The sequence below is a fragment of the Gorilla gorilla genome, chromosome 2, assembly GCF_029281585.2.
Source record: "Gorilla gorilla gorilla isolate KB3781 chromosome 2, NHGRI_mGorGor1-v2.1_pri, whole genome shotgun sequence".
NCBI classification, from domain to species: domain Eukaryota; kingdom Metazoa; phylum Chordata; class Mammalia; order Primates; family Hominidae; genus Gorilla; species Gorilla gorilla.
This window is the reverse complement of record NC_086017.1, coordinates 210,254,081-210,275,067: the sequence shown is the minus strand read 5'-3', so window position 1 is coordinate 210,275,067 and position 20,987 is coordinate 210,254,081. Positions and strand designations below refer to the sequence as shown.

Genomic DNA, 20,987 nt, shown 5'->3' with positions numbered 1-20,987 from the left:
GTTGTTTTAGGGTCAGGGCCAGGGCCCAGGGTTAGGCTTGTTATAGGGTCAGTGCCAGGGCTCAGGGTTAGGGGTGTTTTAGGGTCATGTCCAGGGCCCAGGGTTAGGGTTGTTTTAGGGTCAGGCCAGGGCCCAGGGTTAGGGTTGTTTTAGGGTCAGGGCCAGGGCCCAGGGTTAGGGTTGTTTTAGGGTCAGGTCCTGGGCCCAGGGTTAGGGTTGTTTTTGTGCCAGGGCCCAGGATTAGGGTTGTTTTAGGGTCAGGGTCAGGGCCCAGGGTTACGGTTGTTTTAGGTCATGGCCAGGGCCCAGGGATAGGGTTGTTTTAGGGTCTGGGCCAGGGCCCAGGGTTAGGGTTGTTTTAGGGTCAGGGCCAGGGCCCAGGGTCAGGTTTGTTTTAGGTCAGGGCCAGGGCCCAGCATTAGGGTTGTTTTAGGGTGAGGGCCAGGGCCCAGGTTTAGGCTTGTTTTAGGCTCAGGGCCAGGGCCCACTGTTAGGGTTGTTTTAGGTTCAGGGCCAGGGCCCAGGATTAGGCTTGTTTTAGGGTCAAGGACAGGGCCCAGGGTTAGGCTTGTTTTAGGCTCAGGGCCAGGGCCCAGTGTTAGGGTTGTTTTAGGTTCAGGGCCAGGGCCCAGGATTAGGCTTGTTTTAGGGTCAAGGACAGGGCCCAGGGTTAGGGTTGTTTTAGGATCAGGACCTGGGCCCAGGATTAGGCTTGTTTTAGTGCCAGGGTCCATGGTTAGGGTTGTTTTAGTGTCAGGGCCAGGGCCCAGGTTTAGGGTTGTTTTAGGTCAGGGCCAGGGCCCAGGGTTAGGGTTGTTTTAGGTCAGGGCCAGGTCCCAGGGTTAGGGTTGTTGTAGGGTCAGGGCCAGGGCCCAGGGTTAGGGTTGTTGTAGGGTCAGGGCCAGGTCCCAGGTTTAGGCTTGTTTTAGGGTCAGGGCCAGGGCCCAGGGTTAGGCGTGTTTTAGGGTCAGGGCCAGGGCCGAGCGTTAGGCTTGTTTTAGGGTCAGGGACAGGGCCCATGGTTAGGGTTGTTTTAGGGTCAGGGCCAGGGCCCAGGGTTAGGGTTGTTTTAGGGTCAGGACCTGGGCCCAGTGTTAGGCTTGTTTTAGTGCCAGGGCCCAGGGTTACGGTTGTTTTAAGGTCAGGGCCAGGGACCAGGGTTAGGCTTGTTTTAGTGCCAGGGACCAGGGTTCGGGTTGTTTTAGGGTCAGGGCCAGGGCCCAGGTTCAGGTTTGTTTAAGGTCAGTGCCAGGGCCCAGCATTAGGATTGTTTTAGGGTCAGGGCCAGGGCCCAGGTTTAGGGGTGTTTTAGGGTCAGGGCCAGGTCCCAGCGTTAGGGTTGTTTTAGGGTCAGGGCCAGGGCCCTGGGTTAGGCTTCTTTTAGGGTCCGGGACAGGTCCCAGGGTTAGGCTTGTTTTAGGGTCAGGGCCAGGGCCCAGGGTTAGGCTTGTTTTAGGGTCAGGGACAGGGCCCAGCGTTAGGGTTGTTTTAGGGTCAGGGCCAGGGCCCAGGGTTAGGCTTGTTTTAGGGTCAGGGCGAGGGCCCAGGTTTAAGGTTGTTTTAGGGTCAGGGCCAGGGCCCAGGGTTAGGCTTGTTATAGGGTCAGTGCCAGGGCTCAGGGTTAGGGGTGTTTTAGGGTCATGTCCAGGGCCCAGGGTTAGGGTTGTTTTAGGGTCAGGCCAGGGCCCAGGGTTAGGGTTGTTTTAGGGTCAGGGCCAGGGCCCAGGGTTAGGGTTGTTTTAGGGTCAGGTCCTGGGCCCAGGGTTAGGGTTGTTTTTGTGCCAGGGCCCAGGATTAGGGTTGTTTTAGGGTCAGGGTCAGGGCCCAGGGTTACGGTTGTTTTAGGTCATGGCCAGGGCCCAGGGATAGGGTTGTTTTAGGGTCTGGGCCAGGGCCCAGGGTTAGGGTTGTTTTAGGGTCAGGGCCAGGGCCCAGGGTCAGGTTTGTTTTAGGTTAGGGCCAGGGCCCAGCATTAGGGTTGTTTTAGGGTGAGGGCCAGGGCCCAGGTTTCGGCTTGTTTTAGGCTCAGGGCCAGGGCCCACTGTTAGGGTTGTTTTAGGTTCAGGGCCAGGGCCCAGGATTAGGCTTGTTTTAGGGTCAAGGACAGGGCCCAGGGTTAGGCTTGTTTTAGGCTCAGGGCCAGGGCCCAGTGTTAGGGTTGTTTTAGGTTCAGGGCCAGGGCCCAGGATTAGGCTTGTTTTAGGGTCAAGGACAGGGCCCAGGGTTAGGGTTGTTTTAGGATCAGGACCTGGGCCCAGGATTAGGCTTGTTTTAGTGCCAGGGTCCATGGTTAGGGTTGTTTTAGTGTCAGGGCCAGGGCCCAGGTTTAGGGTTGTTTTAGGTCAGGGCCAGGGCCCAGGGTTAGGGTTGTTTTAGGGTCAGGGCCAGGGCCCAGGGTTAGGGTTGTTGTAGGGTCAGGGCCAGGTCCCAGGTTTAGGCTTGTTTTAGGGTCAGGGCCAGGGCCCAGTGTTAGGCGTGTTTTAGGGTCAGGGCCAGGGCCGAGCGTTAGGCTTGTTTTAGGGTCAGGGACAGGGCCCATGGTTAGGGTTGTTTTAGGGTCAGGGCCATGGCCCAGGGTTATGCTTGTTTTAGGGTCAGGGCCAGGGCCCAGGGTTAGGGTTGTTTTAGGGTCAGGACCTGGGCCCAGTGTTAGGCTTGTTTTAGTGCCAGGGCCCAGGGTTACGGTTGTTTTAAGGTCAGGGCCAGGGACCAGGGTTAGGCTTGTTTTAGTGCCAGGGACCAGGGTTCGGGTTGTTTTAGGGTCAGGGCCAGGGCCCAGGTTCAGGTTTGTTTAAGGTCAGTGCCAGGGCCCAGCATTAGGATTGTTTTAGGGTCAGGGCCAGGGCCCAGGTTTAGGGGTGTTTTAGGGTCAGGGCCAGGTCCCAGCGTTAGGGTTGTTTTAGGGTCAGGGCCAGGGCCCTGGGTTAGGCTTCTTTTAGGGTCCGGGACAGGTCCCAGGGTTAGGCTTGTTTTAGGGTCAGGGCCAGGGCCCAGGGTTAGGCTTGTTTTAGGGTCAGGGACAGGGCCCAGCGTTAGGGTTGTTTTAGGGTCAGGGCCAGGGCCCAGGGTTAGGCTTGTTTTAGGGTCAGGGCGAGGGCCCAGGTTTAAGGTTGTTTTAGGGTCAGGGCCAGGGCCCAGGGTTAGGCTTGTTATAGGGTCCGTGCCAGGGCTCAGGGTTAGGGGTGTTTTAGGGTCATGTCCAGGGCCCAGGGTTAGGGTTGTTTTAGGGTCAGGCCAGGGCCCAGGGTTAGGGTTGTTTTAGGGTCAGGGCCAGGGCCCAGGGTTAGGGTTGTTTTAGGGTCAGGTCCTGGGCCCAGGGTTAGGGTTGTTTTTGTGCCAGGGCCCAGGATTAGGGTTGTTTTAGGGTCAGGGTCAGGGCCCAGGGTTACGGTTGTTTCAGGTCATGGCCAGGGCCCAGGGATAGGGTTGTTTTAGGGTCTGGGCCAGGGCCCAGGGTTAGGGTTGTTTTAGGGTCAGGGCCAGGGCCCAGGGTCAGGTTTGTTTTAGGTCAGGGCCAGGGCCCAGCATTAGGGTTGTTTTAGGGTGAGGGCCAGGGCCCAGGTTTAGGCTTGTTTTAGGCTCAGGGCCAGGGCCCACTGTTAGGGTTGTTTTAGGTTCAGGGCCAGGGCCCAGGATTAGGCTTGTTTTAGGGTCAAGGACAGGGCCCAGGGTTAGGCTTGTTTTAGGCTCAGGGCCAGGGCCCAGTGTTAGGGTTGTTTTAGGTTCAGGGCCAGGGCCCAGGATTAGGCTTGTTTTAGGGTCAAGGACAGGGCCCAGGGTTAGGGTTGTTTTAGGATCAGGACCTGGGCCCAGGATTAGGCTTGTTTTAGTGCCAGGGTCCATGGTTAGGGTTGTTTTAGTGTCAGGGCCAGGGCCCAGGTTTAGGGTTGTTTTAGGTCAGGGCCAGGGCCCAGGGTTAGGGTTGTTTTAGGTCAGGGCCAGGTCCCAGGGTTAGGGTTGTTTTAGGGTCAGGGCCAGGGCCCAGGGTTAGGGTTGTTGTAGGGTCAGGGCCAGGTCCCAGGTTTAGGCTTGTTTTAGGGTCAGGGCCAGGGCCCAGGGTTAGGCGTGTTTTAGGGTCAGGGCCAGGGCCGAGCCTTAGGCTTGTTTTAGGGTCAGGGACAGGGCCCATGGTTAGGGTTGTTTTAGGGTCAGGGCCATGGCCCAGGGTTATGCTTGTTTTAGGGTCAGGGCCAGGGCCCAGGGTTAGGGTTGTTTTAGGGTCAGGACCTGGGCCCAGTGTTAGGCTTGTTTTAGTGCCAGGGCCCAGGGTTACGGTTGTTTTAAGGTCAGGGCCAGGGACCAGGGTTAGGCTTGTTTTAGTGCCAGGGACCAGGGTTCGGGTTGTTTTAGGGTCAGGGCCAGGGCCCAGGTTCAGGTTTGTTTAAGGTCAGTGCCAGGGCCCAGCATTAGGATTGTTTTAGGGTCAGGGCCAGGGCCCAGGTTTAGGGGTGTTTTAGGGTCAGGGCCAGGTCCCAGCGTTAGGGTTGTTTTAGGGTCAGGGCCAGGGCCCTGGGTTAGGCTTCTTTTAGGGTCCGGGACAGGTCCCAGGGTTAGGCTTGTTTTAGGGTCAGGGCCAGGGCCCAGGGTTAGGCTTGTTTTAGGGTCAGGGACAGGGCCCAGCGTTAGGGTTGTTTTAGGGTCAGGGCCAGGGCCCAGGGTTAGGCTTGTTTTAGGGTCAGGGCGAGGGCCCAGGTTTAAGGTTGTTTTAGGGTCAGGGCCAGGGCCCAGGGTTAGGCTTGTTATAGGGTCAGTGCCAGGGCTCAGGGTTAGGGGTGTTTTAGGGTCATGTCCAGGGCCCAGGGTTAGGGTTGTTTTAGGGTCAGGCCAGGGCCCAGGGTTAGGGTTGTTTTAGGGTCAGGGCCAGGGCCCAGGGTTAGGGTTGTTTTAGGGTCAGGTCCTGGGCCCAGGGTTAGGGTTGTTTTTGTGCCAGGGCCCAGGATTAGGGTTGTTTTAGGGTCAGGGTCAGGGCCCAGGGTTACGGTTGTTTTAGGTCATGGCCAGGGCCCAGGGTTAGGGTTGTTTTAGGGTCAGGGCCAGGGCCCAGGGTCAGGTTTGTTTTAGGTTAGGGCCAGGGCCCAGCATTAGGGTTGTTTTAGGGTGAGGGCCAGGGCCCAGGTTTCGGCTTGTTTTAGGCTCAGGGCCAGGGCCCACTGTTAGGGTTGTTTTAGGTTCAGGGCCAGGGCCCAGGATTAGGCTTGTTTTAGGGTCAAGGACAGGGCCCAGGGTTAGGCTTGTTTTAGGCTCAGGGCCAGGTCCCAGGGTTAGGGTTGTTTTAGGGTCAGGGCCAGGGCCCAGGGTTAGGGTTGTTGTAGGGTCAGGGCCAGGTCCCAGGGTTAGGCTTGTTTTAGGGTCAGGGCCAGGGCCCAGGGTTAGGCTTGTTTTAGGGTCAGGGCCAGGGCCGAGCGTTAGGCTTGTTTTAGGGTCAGGGACAGGGCCCATGGTTAGGGTTGTTTTAGGGTCAGGGCCATGGCCCAGGGTTATGCTTGTTTTAGGGTCAGGGCCAGGGCCCAGGGTTAGGGTTGTTTTAGGGTCAGGACCTGGGCCCAGTGTTAGGCTTGTTTTAGTGCCAGGGCCCAGGGTTACGGTTGTTTTAAGGTCAGGGCCAGGGACCAGGGTTAGGCTTGTTTTAGTGCCAGGGACCAGGGTTCGGGTTGTTTTAGGGTCAGGGCCAGGGCCCAGGTTCAGGTTTGTTTAAGGTCAGTGCCAGGGCCCAGCATTAGGATTGTTTTAGGGTCAGGGCCAGGGCCCAGGTTTAGGGGTGTTTTAGGGTCAGGGCCAGGTCCCAGCGTTAGGGTTGTTTTAGGGTCAGGGCCAGGGCCCTGGGTTAGGCTTCTTTTAGGGTCCGGGACAGGTCCCAGGGTTAGGCTTGTTTTAGGGTCAGGGCCAGGGCCCAGGGTTAGGCTTGTTTTAGGGTCAGGGACAGGGCCCAGCGTTAGGGTTGTTTTAGGGTCAGGGCCAGGGCCCAGGGTTAGGCTTGTTTTAGGGTCAGGGCGAGGGCCCAGGTTTAAGGTTGTTTTAGGGTCAGGGCCAGGGCCCAGGGTTAGGCTTGTTATAGGGTCCGTGCCAGGGCTCAGGGTTAGGGGTGTTTTAGGGTCATGTCCAGGGCCCAGGGTTAGGGTTGTTTTAGGGTCAGGCCAGGGCCCAGGGTTAGGGTTGTTTTAGGGTCAGGGCCAGGGCCCAGGGTTAGGGTTGTTTTAGGGTCAGGTCCTGGGCCCAGGGTTAGGGTTGTTTTTGTGCCAGGGCCCAGGATTAGGGTTGTTTTAGGGTCAGGGTCAGGGCCCAGGGTTACGGTTGTTTTAGGTCATGGCCAGGGCCCAGGGATAGGGTTGTTTTAGGGTCTGGGCCAGGGCCCAGGGTTAGGGTTGTTTTAGGGTCAGGGCCAGGGCCCAGGGTCAGGTTTGTTTTAGGTCAGGGCCAGGGCCCAGCATTAGGGTTGTTTTAGGGTGAGGGCCAGGGCCCAGGTTTAGGCTTGTTTTAGGCTCAGGGCCAGGGCCCACTGTTAGGGTTGTTTTAGGTTCAGGGCCAGGGCCCAGGATTAGGCTTGTTTTAGGGTCAAGGACAGGGCCCAGGGTTAGGCTTGTTTTAGGCTCAGGGCCAGGGCCCAGTGTTAGGGTTGTTTTAGGTTCAGGGCCAGGGCCCAGGATTAGGCTTGTTTTAGGGTCAAGGACAGGGCCCAGGGTTAGGGTTGTTTTAGGATCAGGACCTGGGCCCAGGATTAGGCTTGTCTTAGTGCCAGGGTCCATGGTTAGGGTTGTTTTAGTGTCAGGGCCAGGGCCCAGGTTTAGGGTTGTTTTAGGTCAGGGCCAGGGCCCAGGGTTAGGGTTGTTTTAGGTCAGGGCCAGGTCCCAGGGTTAGGGTTGTTTTAGGGTCAGGGCCAGGGCCCAGGGTTAGGGTTGTTGTAGGGTCAGGGCCAGGTCCCAGGTTTAGGCTTGTTTTAGGGTCAGGGCCAGGGCCCAGGGTTAGGCGTGTTTTAGGGTCAGGGCCAGGGCCGAGCGTTAGGCTTGTTTTAGGGTCAGGGACAGGGCCCATGGTTAGGGTTGTTTTAGGGTCAGGGCCATGGCCCAGGGTTATGCTTGTTTTAGGGTCAGGGCCAGGGCCCAGGGTTAGGGTTGTTTTAGGGTCAGGACCTGGGCCCAGTGTTAGGCTTGTTTTAGTGCCAGGGCCCAGGGTTACGGTTGTTTTAAGGTCAGGGCCAGGGACCAGGGTTAGGCTTGTTTTAGTGCCAGGGACCAGGGTTCGGGTTGTTTTAGGGTCAGGGCCAGGGCCCAGGTTCAGGTTTGTTTAAGGTCAGTGCCAGGGCCCAGCATTAGGATTGTTTTAGGGTCAGGCCCAGGGCCCAGGTTTAGGGGTGTTTTAGGGTCAGGGCCAGGTCCCAGCGTTAGGGTTGTTTTAGGGTCAGGGCCAGGGCCCTGGGTTAGGCTTCTTTTAGGGTCCGGGACAGGTCCCAGGGTTAGGCTTGTTTTAGGGTCAGGGCCAGGGCCCAGGGTTAGGCTTGTTTTAGGGTCAGGGACAGGGCCCAGCGTTAGGGTTGTTTTAGGGTCAGGGCCAGGGCCCAGGGTTAGGCTTGTTTTAGGGTCAGGGCGAGGGCCCAGGTTTAGGGTTGTTTTAGGGTCAGGGCCAGGGCCCAGGGTTAGGCTTGTTATAGGGTCAGTGCCAGGGCTCAGGGTTAGGGGTGTTTTAGGGTCATGTCCAGGGCCCAGGGTTAGGGTTGTTTTAGGGTCAGACCAGGGCCCAGGGTTAGGGTTGTTTTAGGGTCAGGGCCAGGGCCCAGGGTAAGGGTTGTTTTAGGGTCAGGGTCAGGGTCCAGGGTAAGGGTTTTTTCAGTGTCAGGGCCAGGGCCCAGGGTTAGGGTTGTTTTAGGGTCAGGGCCAGGGCCCAGGGTCATGGTTATTTCAGGGTCAGTGCCCTGGGTTAAGGTTGTTTTAGGGTCAGTGCGCAGGGTTAGGGTTGTTTTATGGTCAGGTCCAGGGCCCAGTGTTAGGCTTGTTTTAGGGTCAGGGCCAGGGCCCAGCGTTAGGGTTGTTTTAACGTCAGGGCCAAGGCCCAGGTTAGGGTTGTTTTAGGGTCACGGCCAGGTCCCAGGCTTAGGGTTGTTTTAGGGTCAGGGCCCAGGGTTAGGGTTGTTTTAGGGTGAGTGCCCATGGTTGTTTTTATTTTAGGGTCAGGGCCAGGGCCCAGGGTTTGGTTTGTTTTAGGGTCAGGGCCAGGGCCCAGGGTTAGGGTTGTTTTAGGGTCAGGGCCAGGGCCCAGGGTTAGGCTTGTTTTAGTGCCAGGGCCCAGGGTTAGGGTTTTTTTAGGTTCGGGGCCCAGGGTTAGGCTTGTTTTAGGATCAGGGCCCAGGGTTAGGGTTGTTTTAGGGTCATGGCCAGGGCCCAGGGTTAGGGTTGTTTTAGGGTCAGGGCCAGGGCCCAGGGTGAGGGTTGTTTTAGGGTCAGGGACAGGGCCCAGGGTCAGGGTTGTTTTAGGTCTGGGACTGGGCCCAGGGTTAGGCTTGTTTTAGGGTCCAGGACAGGGCCCAGCGTTAGGGTTGTTTTAGGGTCAGGGCCAGGGCCCAGGGTTAGGGTTGTTTTAGGGTCAGGTCCTGGGCCCAGGGTTAGGGTTGTTTTTGTGCCAGGGCCCAGGATTAGGGTTGTTTTAGGGTCAGGGCCAGGGCCCAGGGTTACGGTTGTTTTAGGTCATGGCCAGGGCCCAGGGATAGGGTTGTTTTAGGGTCAGGGCCAGGGCCCAGGGTTAGGGTTGTTTTAGGGTCAGGGCCAGGGCCCAGGATTAGGCTTGTTTTAGGGTCAGGACCTGGGCTCAGGTTTAGGCTTGTTTTAGTGCCAGGGCCCAGGGTTAGGGTTGTTTTAGGGTCAGGGCCAGGGCCCAGGGTCAGGGTTGTTTTAGGTCAGGGCCAGGGCCCAGCATTAGGGTTGTTTTAGGGTCAGGGCCAGGGCCCAGGTTTAGGCTTGTTTTAGGGTCAGGGCCAGGGCCCAGCGTCAGGGTTGTTTTAGGTTCAGGGCCAGGGCCCAGGGTTAGGGTTGTTTTAGGGTCAGGGCCAGAGCCCAGTGTTAGGGTTGTTTTAGGGTCAGGACATGGGCCCAGGGTTAGGCTTGTTTTAGTGCCAGGGCCCAGGGTTAGGGTTGTTTTAGGGTCAGGGTCAGGGCCAAGGTTTAGGGTTGTTTTAGGTCAGGGCCAGGGCCTAGGGTTAGGGTTGTTTTAGGTCAGGGCCAGGTCCCAGGTTTAGGGTTGTTTTAGGGTCAGGGCCAGGGCCCAGAGTTAGGGTTGTTTTAGGGTCTGGGCCAGGGCCCAGGTTTAGGGTTGTTGTAGGGTCAGGGCCAGGGCCCACGGTTAGGCTTGTTTTAGGGTCAGGGCCAGGGCCCAGGGTTAGGCTTGTTTTAGGGTCAGGGCTAGGGCCCAGGGTTAGGGTTGTTTTAGGGTCAGGACCTGGTCCCAGGTTTAGGCTTGTTTTAGTGCCAGGGCCCAGGGTTAGGGCTTCAGGGTCAGGGCCCGAGGCCCAGAGTTAGGGCTTCAGGGTCAGGGCCCGGGGCCCAGTGTTAGGGCTTCAGGGTCAGGGACCGGGGCCCAGGGTTAGGGATTCAGGGTCAGGGCCGAGGCTCAGGGTTTGGGCTTCAGGGTCAGGGCCCGGGGCCCAGGGTTTGGGCTTCAGGGTCACGGCCCGGGGCCCAGGATTAGGGCTTCAGGGTCAGGGCCCGGGGCCCAGGTTTAGGGCTTCAGGGTCAGGGCCCGGGGCCCAGGGTTAGGGCTTCAGGGTCCGGGCCCGGGGCCCAGGGTTAGAGCTTCAGGGTCCGGGCACGGGGCCCAGGGTTAGGGCTTCAGGGTCAGGGCCCGGGGCCGAGGGTTAGGGCTTCAGGGTCAGGGACCGGGGCCCAGAGTTAGGGCTTCAGGGTCCGGGCCCGGGGCCCAGGGTTAGGGCTTCAGGGTCAGGGACCGTGGCCCAGGGTTAGGGTTTTAGGGTCAGGGCCCGGGGCCCAGGGTTAGGGTTTTAGGGTCAGGGCCCGGGGCCCAGGGTTAGGGTGATTTCCAGGAAGTGACCTCACAACGACTCAAGCTACCACTTATTGTTGATTGTGATGAAATGCCAGCTGAGGCACACACCTTGGGAGCTAAGTGGTTGCTGCACTTGACTACTATGAAGACTGGTGTGGGAAGGGTCGCTTTGGATGCACTTGAGCAGGGGTCCCCAACCCCTGAGCCATGGAGCCGTAAGGAGCCACACAGCAGGTGAGTGGTGTCGAGTGAGGGAGTGAGGGAAGCTTCGTCTGTATTTACAGCCACTCCCCTTTGCTCACATTCCCGCCTGAGCTCCACCTTCTCAGATGAGCAGCAGCATTAGATTCTCATAGGAGAACGCACCCTGTTGTGAACCGTGCATGTGAGGGATCTAGGTTGCGCTGTTCTTATGAGAATCTAATACCTATTGATCTGTCACTTTCTCCCATCACGCTCAGGTGGGACCATCCAGTTTCAGGAAAACAAGCTTAACACGCCCACTGATTCTACATTATGGTGAGTTCTATAATTATTTTATTATATATTCCAGTGTAATAATGGAAATGAAGTGCCTAATAAACGTAAATGCGCTTAAATCTTTTGGCCCAGCTCCTACCTCCCGGCAGCCTCGCCAGGCCCAGAACTCTCTCCAGTCAGCCTCTACAGACCAAGCTCATGACTCACAATGGCCTATTTAGGCCCATACCCTACCTCACGGCAGTCTCCGCAGATGAGCCTACTGCCTCACAACAGCCTCCACAGGCACAGCTCCATCGTTCCAATGGCCTCTTTAGACCCAGCTCCTGCCGCCCAGCCTTCTCTCCAGGCCCTGAACTTTCTCCGTAAGTTGAGGTAGCTGGGACTGTAGGTATACATGATGATACTTGGCTAATTTTTAAATTGTTTTGCAGACATGGGGTCTCACTTTGTTGGCCAGGCTGCTGTCAAACTAATGGCCTCAAGTGACCCTTCCACCCCTGCCTCCCATCCTCGAGGTATGTGCCACCACAAGGAGCACTTGTTCAATTTTCTAAAGAAAAAATTTCTAAAGTAAGGCTGTGGGATGATGGCAGGAAGATAAAAGAAAAACAGAAGAATAAGTTAAAATGACTTATTCACACATATTCTTTTGACAGCAAGAAGAACTGTTAGTATATACATTGCTTACAAACACACCAACGGCAGATAAACAATGTTGTATAGGAACTTCAACACACACTGTACAATATTCCCACTTTGCTGACATAAGTTATGGAAATTTCGTGGTTTACTTGAGTGTCGCTACCAGTATTTTGCTCCTCTGATGATTTTTATCAACTTCCTCATCTGTTAACTTCTCTCCAAAGTATGTCATGTCACGACATACTGCCGCTGCACGAACACGGCCAGTGTCTTCCTATTAAACATGTAGAATGCTTTCCTAATTTCTCTTTTTACTCTCTGTCTTTGTGTTCTGCACTTTCCTTACTTTTATTGTCAGAAACTCCAGAAAGTCAATCGTACTAATTTATCACGATTTGCTTTATTAATTTATACTATGCTTATATGGAATTTTGCCCAACAGACCTCATTACAATTTGGGCCAGGGCCCAGGGTTAGGTTTGTTTCAGGGTCAGGGCCAGGGCCCAGGGTTAGGCATGTTTTAGGGTCAGGGCCGGGGCCCAGGTTTAGGGTTGTTTTAGGGTCAGGGCCGGGGCTCAGGGATAGCGTTGTTTTAGGGTCACGGCCGGGGCCCAGGGTTAGGGTTGTCTTAGGGTCAGGGCCGGGGCCCAGGGTTAGGTTTGTTTTAGGGTCAGGGCCGGGGCCCAGGGTTAGGTTTGTTTTAGGGTCAGGGCCGGGGCCCAGGGTTAGGGTTGTTTTAGGGTCAGTGTCAGGGCCCAGGGTTAGGGTTGCTTTGGGGTCTGGGCCAGGGCCCAGGGTCAGGGTCGTTTTAGGGTCAGGGCCAGGGCCCAGGGTTAGGGTTGTTTTAGGTCAGGGCCAGGGCCCAGGGTTAGGGTTGTTTTAGGGTCCGGGCCAGGGCCCAGGGTTAGGGTCGTTTTAGGGTCAGGGCCGGGGCTCAGGGATAGCGTTGTTTTAGGGTCACGGCCGGGGCCCAGGGTTAGGGTTGTCTTAGGGTCAGGGCCGGGGCCCAGGGTTAGGTTTGTTTTAGGGTCAGGGCCGGGGCCCAGGGTTAGGTTTGTTTTAGGGTCAGGGCCGGGGCCCAGGGTTAGGGTTGTTTTAGGGTCAGTGTCAGGGCCCAGGGTTAGGGTTGCTTTGGGGTCTGGGCCAGGGCCCAGGGTCAGGGTCGTTTTAGGGTCAGGGCCAGGGCCCAGGGTTAGGGTTGTTTTAGGTCAGGGCCAGGGCCCAGGGTTAGGGTTGTTTTAGGGTCCGGGCCAGGGCCCAGGGTTAGGGTCGTTTTAGGGTCAGGGCCTGGGCCCAGGGTTAGGGTTGTTTTAGGTCAGGGCCAGGGCCCAGGGTTAGGGTTGTTTTAGGGTCCGGGCCAGGGCCCAGGGTTAGGGTCGTTTTAGGGTCAGGGCCAGGGCCGAGGGTTAGGGTTGTTTTAGGGTCAGGGCCAGGGCCCAGGGTTAGGGTTGTTTTAGGGTCAGGGCCAGGGCCCAGGGTTAGGCTTGTTTTAGGGTCAGGGCCAGGGCCCAGGTTTAGGCTTGTTTTAGTGTCAGGGCCAGGGCCCAGGTTTAGGCTTGTTTTAGGGTCAGGGACAGGGCCCAGGGTTAGGGTTGCTTTAGAGTCAGGGCCAGGGCCCAGGATTAGGGTTGTTTTAGGGTCAGGGCCAGGGCCCAGGGTTAGGGTTGTTTTAGGGTCAGGGTCAGGGCCCAGGGTTAGGGTTGTTATAGAGTAAGGACCTGGGCCCACGGTTACGCTTGTTTTAGTGCCAGGGCCCAGGGTTAAGGTTGTTTTAGGGTCAGGGCCAGGGCCCAGGGTTAGGGCTTCAGGGTCAGGGCCCGGGGCCCAGGGTTAGGGCTTCAGGGTCAGGGCCGGGGCCCAGGGTTTGGGCTTCAGGGTCAGGGCCCGGTTCCCAGGGTTTGGGCTTCAGGGTCAGGGCCCGGGGCCCAGGGTTAGGGCTTCAGGGTCAGGGCCCGGGGCCCAGGTTTAGGGCTTCAGGGTCAGGGCCCGGGGCCCAGGGTTAGGGCTTCAGGGTCAGGGACCGGGGCCCAGGGTTAGGGTTGTTTTAGGGTCAGGGCCGGGGCCCAGGGTTAGGGTTGTTTTAGGGTCAGGGCCGGGGCCCAGGGTTAGGGTTGTTTTAGGGTCAGGGCCGGGGCCCAGGGTTAGGGTTGTTTTAGGGTCAGGGCCGGGGCCCAGGGTTAGGGTTGCTTTAGGGTTAGGGCCGGGGCCCAGGGTTAGGGTTGTTTTCGGGTCAGGGCCCGGGCCCAGGGTTAGGGCTGTTTTCGGTTCAGGGCCAGGGCCCAGGGTTAGGGTTTTTTAGGGTCAGCGCCAGCGCCCAGTGTTAGGGTTGTTTTGGGTTCTGGGCCAGGGACCAGGGTTAGGGTTGTTTTAGGGTCGGGGCCGAGGGTTCGGTTTGTTTTAGGGTCGAGGCCCAGGGTTAGGCTTGTTTTAGGATCAGGGCCCAGGGTTAGGGTTGTTTTAGGGTCAGTGCCCTGGGTTAGGGTTGCTTTAGGGTCAGGGCCCAGGGTTAGGGTTGTTTTAGGGTCAGGGCCCAGGGTTAGTTTTGTTTCAGGGTCAGGGACCAGGGTTAGGGTTTTTTAGGGTGAGGGCCCTGGGTTGGGTTTGTTTTAGGGTAAAGGCCAGGGCCCAGGTTTAGGATTGTTTTAGGGTCAGGGCCAGGGCCCAGGTTTAGGCTTGTTTTAGGATCAGGACCAGGGCCCAGGGTTAGGGTTGTTTTACGTTCAGGGCCAGGGCCCAGGGTTAGGGTTGTTTTAGGGTCAGTGCCAGGGCCCAGGGTTAGGCTTGTTTAAGGGTCAGGGCCAAGGCCCAGGGTTAGGGTTGTTTTAGGGTCACGGCCAGGGCCCAGGGTTAGAGCTGTTTTTGGGTCAGGGCCAGGGCCTAGGGTTAGGGTTGTTTTAGGGTCAGGGCCAGGGCCCAGGGTTAGGCTTGTTTTAGGGTCAGGGCCAGGGCCCAGGGTTAGGGTTGTTTTAGGGTCAGGGTCAGGGCCCAGGTTTAGGGTTGTTATAGAGTCAGGACCTGGGCCCACGGTTACGCTTGTTTTAGTGCCAGGGCCCAGGGTTAAGGTTGTTTTAGGGTCAGGGCCAGGGCCCAGGGTTAGGGCTTCAGGGTCAGGGCCGGGGCCCAGGGTTTGGGCTTCAGGGTTAGGGCCCGGGGCCCAGGGTTTGGGCTTCAGGGTCAGGGCCCGGGGCCCAGGGTTAGGGCTTCAGGGTCAGGGCCCGGGGCCCAGGTTTAGGGCTTCAGGGTCAGGGCCCGGGGCCCAGGGTTAGGGCTTCAGGGTCCGGGCCCGGGGCCCAGGGTTAGGGCTTCAGGGTCAGGGCCCGGGGCCCAGGGTTAGGGCTTCAGGGTCAGGGACCGGGGCCCAGGGTTAGGGCTTCAGGGTCCGGTCCCGGGGCCCAGGGTTAGGGCTTCAGGGTCAGGGACCGGGGCCCAGGGTTAGGGTTTTAGGGTCTGGGCCCGGGGCCCAGGGTTAGGGTTTTAGGGTCAGGGCCCGGGGCCCATGGTTAGGGTGATTTCCAGGAAGTGACCTCACAACGACTCAAGCTACCACTTATTGTTGATTGTGATGAAATGCCAGCTGAGGCACACACCTTGGGAGCTAAGTGGTTGCTGCACTTGACTACTATGAAGACTGGTGTGGGAAGGGTCGCTTTGGATGCACTTGAGCAGGGGTCCCCAACCCCTGAGCCATGGAGCCGTAAGGAGCCACACAGCAGGTGAGTGGTGTCGAGTGAGGGAGTGAGGGAAGCTTCGTCTGTATTTACAGCCACTCCCCTTTGCTCACATTCCCGCCTGAGCTCCACCTTCTCAGATGAGCAGCAGCATTAGATTCTCATAGGAGAACGCACCCTGTTGTGAACCGTGCATGTGAGGGATCTAGGTTGCGCTGTTCTTATGAGAATCTAATACCTATTGATCTGTCACTTTCTCCCATCACGCTCAGGTGGGACCATCCAGTTTCAGGAAAACAAGCTTAACACGCCCACTGATTCTACATTATGGTGAGTTCTATAATTATTTTATTATATATTCCAGTGTAATAATGGAAATGAAGTGCCTAATAAACGTAAATGCGCTTAAATCTTTTGGCCCAGCTCCTACCTCCCGGCAGCCTCGCCAGGCCCAGAACTCTCTCCAGTCAGCCTCTACAGACCAAGCTCATGACTCACAATGGCCTATTTAGGCCCATACCCTACCTCACGGCAGTCTCCGCAGATGAGCCTACTGCCTCACAACAGCCTCCACAGGCACAGCTCCATCGTTCCAATGGCCTCTTTAGACCCAGCTCCTGCCGCCCAGCCTTGTCTCCAGGCCCTGAACTTTCTCCGTAAGTTGAGGTAGCTGGGACTGTAGGTATACATGATGATACTTGGCTAATTTTTACATTGTTTTGCAGACATGGGGTCTCACTTTGTTGGCCAGGCTGCTGTCAAACTAATGGCCTCAAGTGACCCTTCCACCCCAGCCTCCCATCCTCGAGGTATGTGCCACCACAAGGAGCACTTGTTCAATTTTCTAAAGAAAAAATTTCTGAAGTAAGGCTGTGGGATGATGGCAGGAAGATAAAAGAAAAACAGAAGAATAAGTTAAAATGACTTATTCACACATATTCTTTTGACAGCAAGAAGAACTGTTAGTATATACATTGCTTACAAACAAACAAACGGCAGATAAACAATGTTGTATAGGAATTTCAACACACACTGTACAATATTCCCACTTTGCTGACATAAGTTATGGAAATTTCGTGGTTTACTTGAGTGTCGCTACCAGTATTTTGCTCCTCTGATGATTTTTATCAACTTCCTCATCTGTTAACTTCTCTCCAAAGTATGTCATGTCACGACATACTGCCGCTGCACGAACACGGCCAGTGTCTTCCTATTAAACATGTAGAATGCTTTCCTAATTTCTCTTTTTACTCTCTGTCTTTGTGTTCTGCATTTTCCTTACTTTTATTGTCAGAAACTCCAGAAAGTCAATCGTACTAATTTATCACGATTTGTTTATTAATTTATACTATGCTTATATGGAATTTTGCCCAACAGACCTCATTACAATTTGGGCCAGGGCCCAGGGTTAGGTTTGTTTCAGGGTCAGGGCCAGGGCCCAGGGTTAGGCATGTTTTAGGGTCAGGGCCGGGGCCCAGGTTTAGGGTTGTTTTAGGGTCAGGGCCGGGGCTCAGGGTTAGCGTTGTTTTAGGGTCAGGGCCGGGGCCCAGGGTTAGGGTTGTTTTAGGGTCAGGGCCAGGGCCCAGGGTTAGGCTTGTTTTAGGGTCAGGGCCAGGGCCCAGGGTTAGGGTTGTTTTAGGGTCAGGTCCAGGGCCCAGGGTTAGGCTTGTTTTAGGTTCAGGGCCAGGGCCCAGGGTTAGGGTTGTTTTAGGGTCAAGGCCATGGCCCTGGTTTAGGGTTGTTTTAGGGTCAAGGCCAGGGCCCAGGTTTAGGGTGGTTTTAGGGTCAGGACTTGGGCCCAGGTTTAGGCTTGTTTTAGTGCTAGGGCCCAGGGTTAGGGTTGTTTTAGGTTCAGGGCCAGGGCCCAGGGTTAGGGTTGTTTTAGGGTCAGGGCCAGGGCCCAGTGTTAGGGTTGTTTTAGGGTCAGGACATGGGCCCAGGGTTAGGCTTGTTTTAGTGCCAGGGCCCAGGGTTAGGGTTGTTTTAAGGTCAGGGCCAAGGCCCAGGTTTAGGCTTGTTTTAGGGTCTCGGCCAGGTCCCAGGCTTAGGGTTGTTTTAGGGTCAGGGCCCAGGGTTAGGGTTGTTTTAGGGTCAGGGCCAGGGCCCAGGGTTAGGGTTGTTTTAGGGTCAGGGCCAGGGCCCAGGGTTAGGCTTGTTTTAGGGTCAGGGCCAGGGCCCAGGGTGAGGGTTGTTTTAGGGTCAGGGACAGGGCCCAGCGTTAGGGTTGTTTTAGGGTCAGAGCCAGGGCCCAGGGTTAGGGTTGTTTTAGGGTCGGGTCCTGGGCCCTGTGTTAGGGTTGTTTTTGTGCCAGGGCCCAGGATTAGGGTTGTTTTAGGGTCAGGGCCAGGGCACAGGGTTACGGTTGTTTTAGGTCATGGCCAGGGCTCAGGGATAGGGTTGTTTTAGGGTCAGGGCCAGGTCCCAGGGTTAGGCTTCTTTTAGGGTCAGGACCTGGGCCCAGCTTTAGGCTTCTTTTAGTGCCAGGGCCCAGGGTTAGGTTTGTTTTAGGGTCAGGGCCAGGGCCCAGGGTCAGGGTTGTTTTAGGTCAGGGCCTGGGCCCAGCATTAGGGTTGTTTTAGGGTCAGGGCCAGGGCCCAGGTTTAGGGGTGTTTTAGGGTCAGGGCCAGGGCCCAGGGTTTGGCTTGTTTTAGGGTCAGGGCCAGGGCTGAGGCATAGGTTTGTTTTAGGGTCAGGGCCAGGGCCCAGGGTTAGGGTTGTTTTAGGGTCAGGGCCAGGGCCGAGGGTTATGCTTGTTTTAGGGTCAGGGCCAGGGCCCAGGGTTAGGGTTGTTTTAGGGTCAGGGCCCGGGGCCCAGGGTTAGGGCTTCAGGGTCCGGGCCCGGGGCCCAGGGTTAGGGCTTCAGGGTCAGGGCCCGGGGCCCAGGGTTAGGGCTTCAGGGTCAGGGACCGGGGCCCAGGGTTAGGGCTTCAGGGTCCGGTCCCGGGGCCCAGGGTTAGGGCTTCAGGGTCAGGGACCGGGGCCCAGGGTTAGGGTTTTAGGGTCTGGGCCCGGGGCCCAGGGTTAGGGTTTTAGGGTCAGGGCCCGGGGCCCATGGTTAGGGTGATTTCCAGGAAGTGACCTCACAACGACTCAAGCTACCACTTATTGTTGATTGTGATGAAATGCCAGCTGAGGCACACACCTTGGGAGCTAAGTGGTTGCTGCACTTGACTACTATGAAGACTGGTGTGGGAAGGGTCGCTTTGGATGCACTTGAGCAGGGGTCCCCAACCCCTGAGCCATGGAGCCGTAAGGAGCCACACAGCAGGTGAGTGGTGTCGAGTGAGGGAGTGAGGGAAGCTTCGTCTGTATTTACAGCCACTCCCCTTTGCTCACATTCCCGCCTGAGCTCCACCTTCTCAGATGAGCAGCAGCATTAGATTCTCATAGAACGCACCCTGTTGTGAACCGTGCATGTGAGGGATCTAGGTTGCGCTGTTCTTATGAGAATCTAATACCTATTGATCTGTCACTTTCTCCCATCACGCTCAGGTGGGACCATCCAGTTTCAGGAAAACAAGCTTAACACGCCCACTGATTCTACATTATGGTGAGTTCTATAATTATTTTATTATATATTCCAGTGTAATAATGGAAATGAAGTGCCTAATAAACGTAAATGCGCTTAAATCTTTTGGCCCAGCTCCTACCTCCCGGCAGCCTCGCCAGGCCCAGAACTCTCTCCAGTCAGCCTCTACAGACCAAGCTCATGACTCACAATGGCCTATTTAGGCCCATACCCTACCTCACGGCAGTCTCCGCAGATGAGCCTACTGCCTCACAACAGCCTCCACAGGCACAGCTCCATCGTTCCAATGGCCTCTTTAGACCCAGCTCCTGCCGCCCAGCCTTGTCTCCAGGCCCTGAACTTTCTCCGTAAGTTGAGGTAGCTGGGACTGTAGGTATACATGATGATACTTGGCTAATTTTTACATTGTTTTGCAGACATGGGGTCTCACTTTGTTGGCCAGGCTGCTGTCAAACTAATGGCCTCAAGTGACCCTTCCACCCCAGCCTCCCATCCTCGAGGTATGTGCCACCACAAGGAGCACTTGTTCAATTTTCTAAAGAAAAAATTTCTGAAGTAAGGCTGTGGGATGATGGCAGGAAGATAAAAGAAAAACAGAAGAATAAGTTAAAATGACTTATTCACACATATTCTTTTGACAGCAAGAAGAACTGTTAGTATATACATTGCTTACAAACAAACAAACGGCAGATAAACAATGTTGTATAGGAATTTCAACACACACTGTACAATATTCCCACTTTGCTGACATAAGTTATGGAAATTTCGTGGTTTACTTGAGTGTCGCTACCAGTATTTTGCTCCTCTGATGATTTTTATCAACTTCCTCATCTGTTAACTTCTCTCCAAAGTATGTCATGTCACGACATACTGCCGCTGCACGAACACGGCCAGTGTCTTCCTATTAAACATGTAGAATGCTTTCCTAATTTCTCTTTTTACTCTCTGTCTTTGTGTTCTGCATTTTCCTTACTTTTATTGTCAGAAACTCCAGAAAGTCAATCGTACTAATTTATCACGATTTGTTTATTAATTTATACTATGCTTATATGGAATTTTGCCCAACAGACCTCATTACAATTTGGGCCAGGGCCCAGGGTTAGGTTTGTTTCAGGGTCAGGGCCAGGGCCCAGGGTTAGGCATGTTTTAGGGTCAGGGCCGGGGCCCAGGTTTAGGGTTGTTTTAGGGTCAGGGCCGGGGCTCAGGGTTAGCGTTGTTTTAGGGTCAGGGCCGGGGCCCAGGGTTAGGGTTGTTTTAGGGTCAGGGCCAGGGCCCAGGGTTAGGCTTGTTTTAGGGTCAGGGCCAGGGCCCAGGGTTAGGGTTGTTTTAGGGTCAGGTCCAGGGCCCAGGGTTAGGCTTGTTTTAGGTTCAGGGCCAGGGCCCAGGGTTAGGGTTGTTTTAGGGTCAAGGCCATGGCCCTGGTTTAGGGTTGTTTTAGGGTCAAGGCCAGGGCCCAGGTTTAGGGTGGTTTTAGGGTCAGGACTTGGGCCCAGGTTTAGGCTTGTTTTAGTGCTAGGGCCCAGGGTTAGGGTTGTTTTAGGTTCAGGGCCAGGGCCCAGGGTTAGGGTTGTTTTAGGGTCAGGGCCAGGGCCCAGTGTTAGGGTTGTTTTAGGGTCAGGACATGGGCCCAGGGTTAGGCTTGTTTTAGTGCCAGGGCCCAGGGTTAGGGTTGTTTTAAGGTCAGGGCCAAGGCCCAGGTTTAGGCTTGTTTTAGGGTCTCGGCCAGGTCCCAGGCTTAGGGTTGTTTTAGGGTCAGGGCCCAGGGTTAGGGTTGTTTTAGGGTCAGGGCCAGGGCCCAGGGTTAGGGTTGTTTTAGGGTCAGGGCCAGGGCCCAGGGTTAGGCTTGTTTTAGGGTCAGGGCCAGGGCCCAGGGTGAGGGTTGTTTTAGGGTCAGGGACAGGGCCCAGCGTTAGGGTTGTTTTAGGGTCAGAGCCAGGGCCCAGGGTTAGGGTTGTTTTAGGGTCGGGTCCTGGGCCCTGGGTTAGGGTTGTTTTTGTGCCAGGGCCCAGGATTAGGGTTGTTTTAGGGTCAGGGCCAGGGCACAGGGTTACGGTTGTTTTAGGTCATGGCCAGGGCTCAGGGATAGGGTTGTTTTAGGGTCAGGGCCAGGTCCCAGGGTTAGGCTTCTTTTAGGGTCAGGACCTGGGCCCAGCTTTAGGCTTCTTTTAGTGCCAGGGCCCAGGGTTAGGTTTGTTTTAGGGTCAGGGCCAGGGCCCAGGGTCAGGGTTGTTTTAGGTCAGGGCCTGGGCCCAGCATTAGGGTTGTTTTAGGGTCAGGGCCAGGGCCCAGGTTTAGGGGTGTTTTAGGGTCAGGGCCAGGGCCCAGGGTTTGGCTTGTTTTAGGGTCAGGGCCAGGGCTGAGGCATAGGTTTGTTTTAGGGTCAGGGCCAGGGCCCAGGGTTAGGGTTGTTTTAGGGTCAGGGCCAGGGCCGAGGGTTATGCTTGTTTTAGGGTCAGGGCCAGGGCCCAGGGTTAGGGTTGTTTTAGGGTCAGGGCCAGGGCCCAGGGTTAGGCTTGTTTTAGGGTCAGGGCCAGGGCCCACAGTTAGGGTTGTTTTAGGGTCAGGGCCAGGGCCCAGGGTTAGGCTTGTTTTAGGCTCAGGGCCAGGGCCCAGCGTTAGGTTTGTTTTAGGTTCAGGGCCAGGGCCCAGGATTAGGCTTGTTTTAGGGTCAAGGACAG

At 56.2% G+C, this 20,987-nt stretch overlaps 1 long non-coding RNA gene across 2 annotated transcripts; it reads left to right on the top strand.

Moving 5' to 3' along the window:
* The first annotated feature begins 9,961 nt into the window (after positions 1-9,961).
* Positions 9,962-19,227, top strand: LOC134758139 (uncharacterized). Of its 2 annotated transcripts, XR_010133077.1 has the most exons (7): positions 9,964-10,506; positions 10,600-10,832; positions 15,053-15,110; positions 15,204-15,436; positions 18,273-18,330; positions 18,424-18,656; positions 18,726-19,226. It is a non-coding gene; the product is annotated as an uncharacterized lncRNA (long non-coding RNA). The 2 variants fall into 2 exon arrangements; XR_010133076.1 differs by having other exon boundaries at positions 9,962-10,506; positions 18,424-19,227.
* The last annotated feature ends 1,760 nt before the right edge of the window (positions 19,228-20,987 follow it).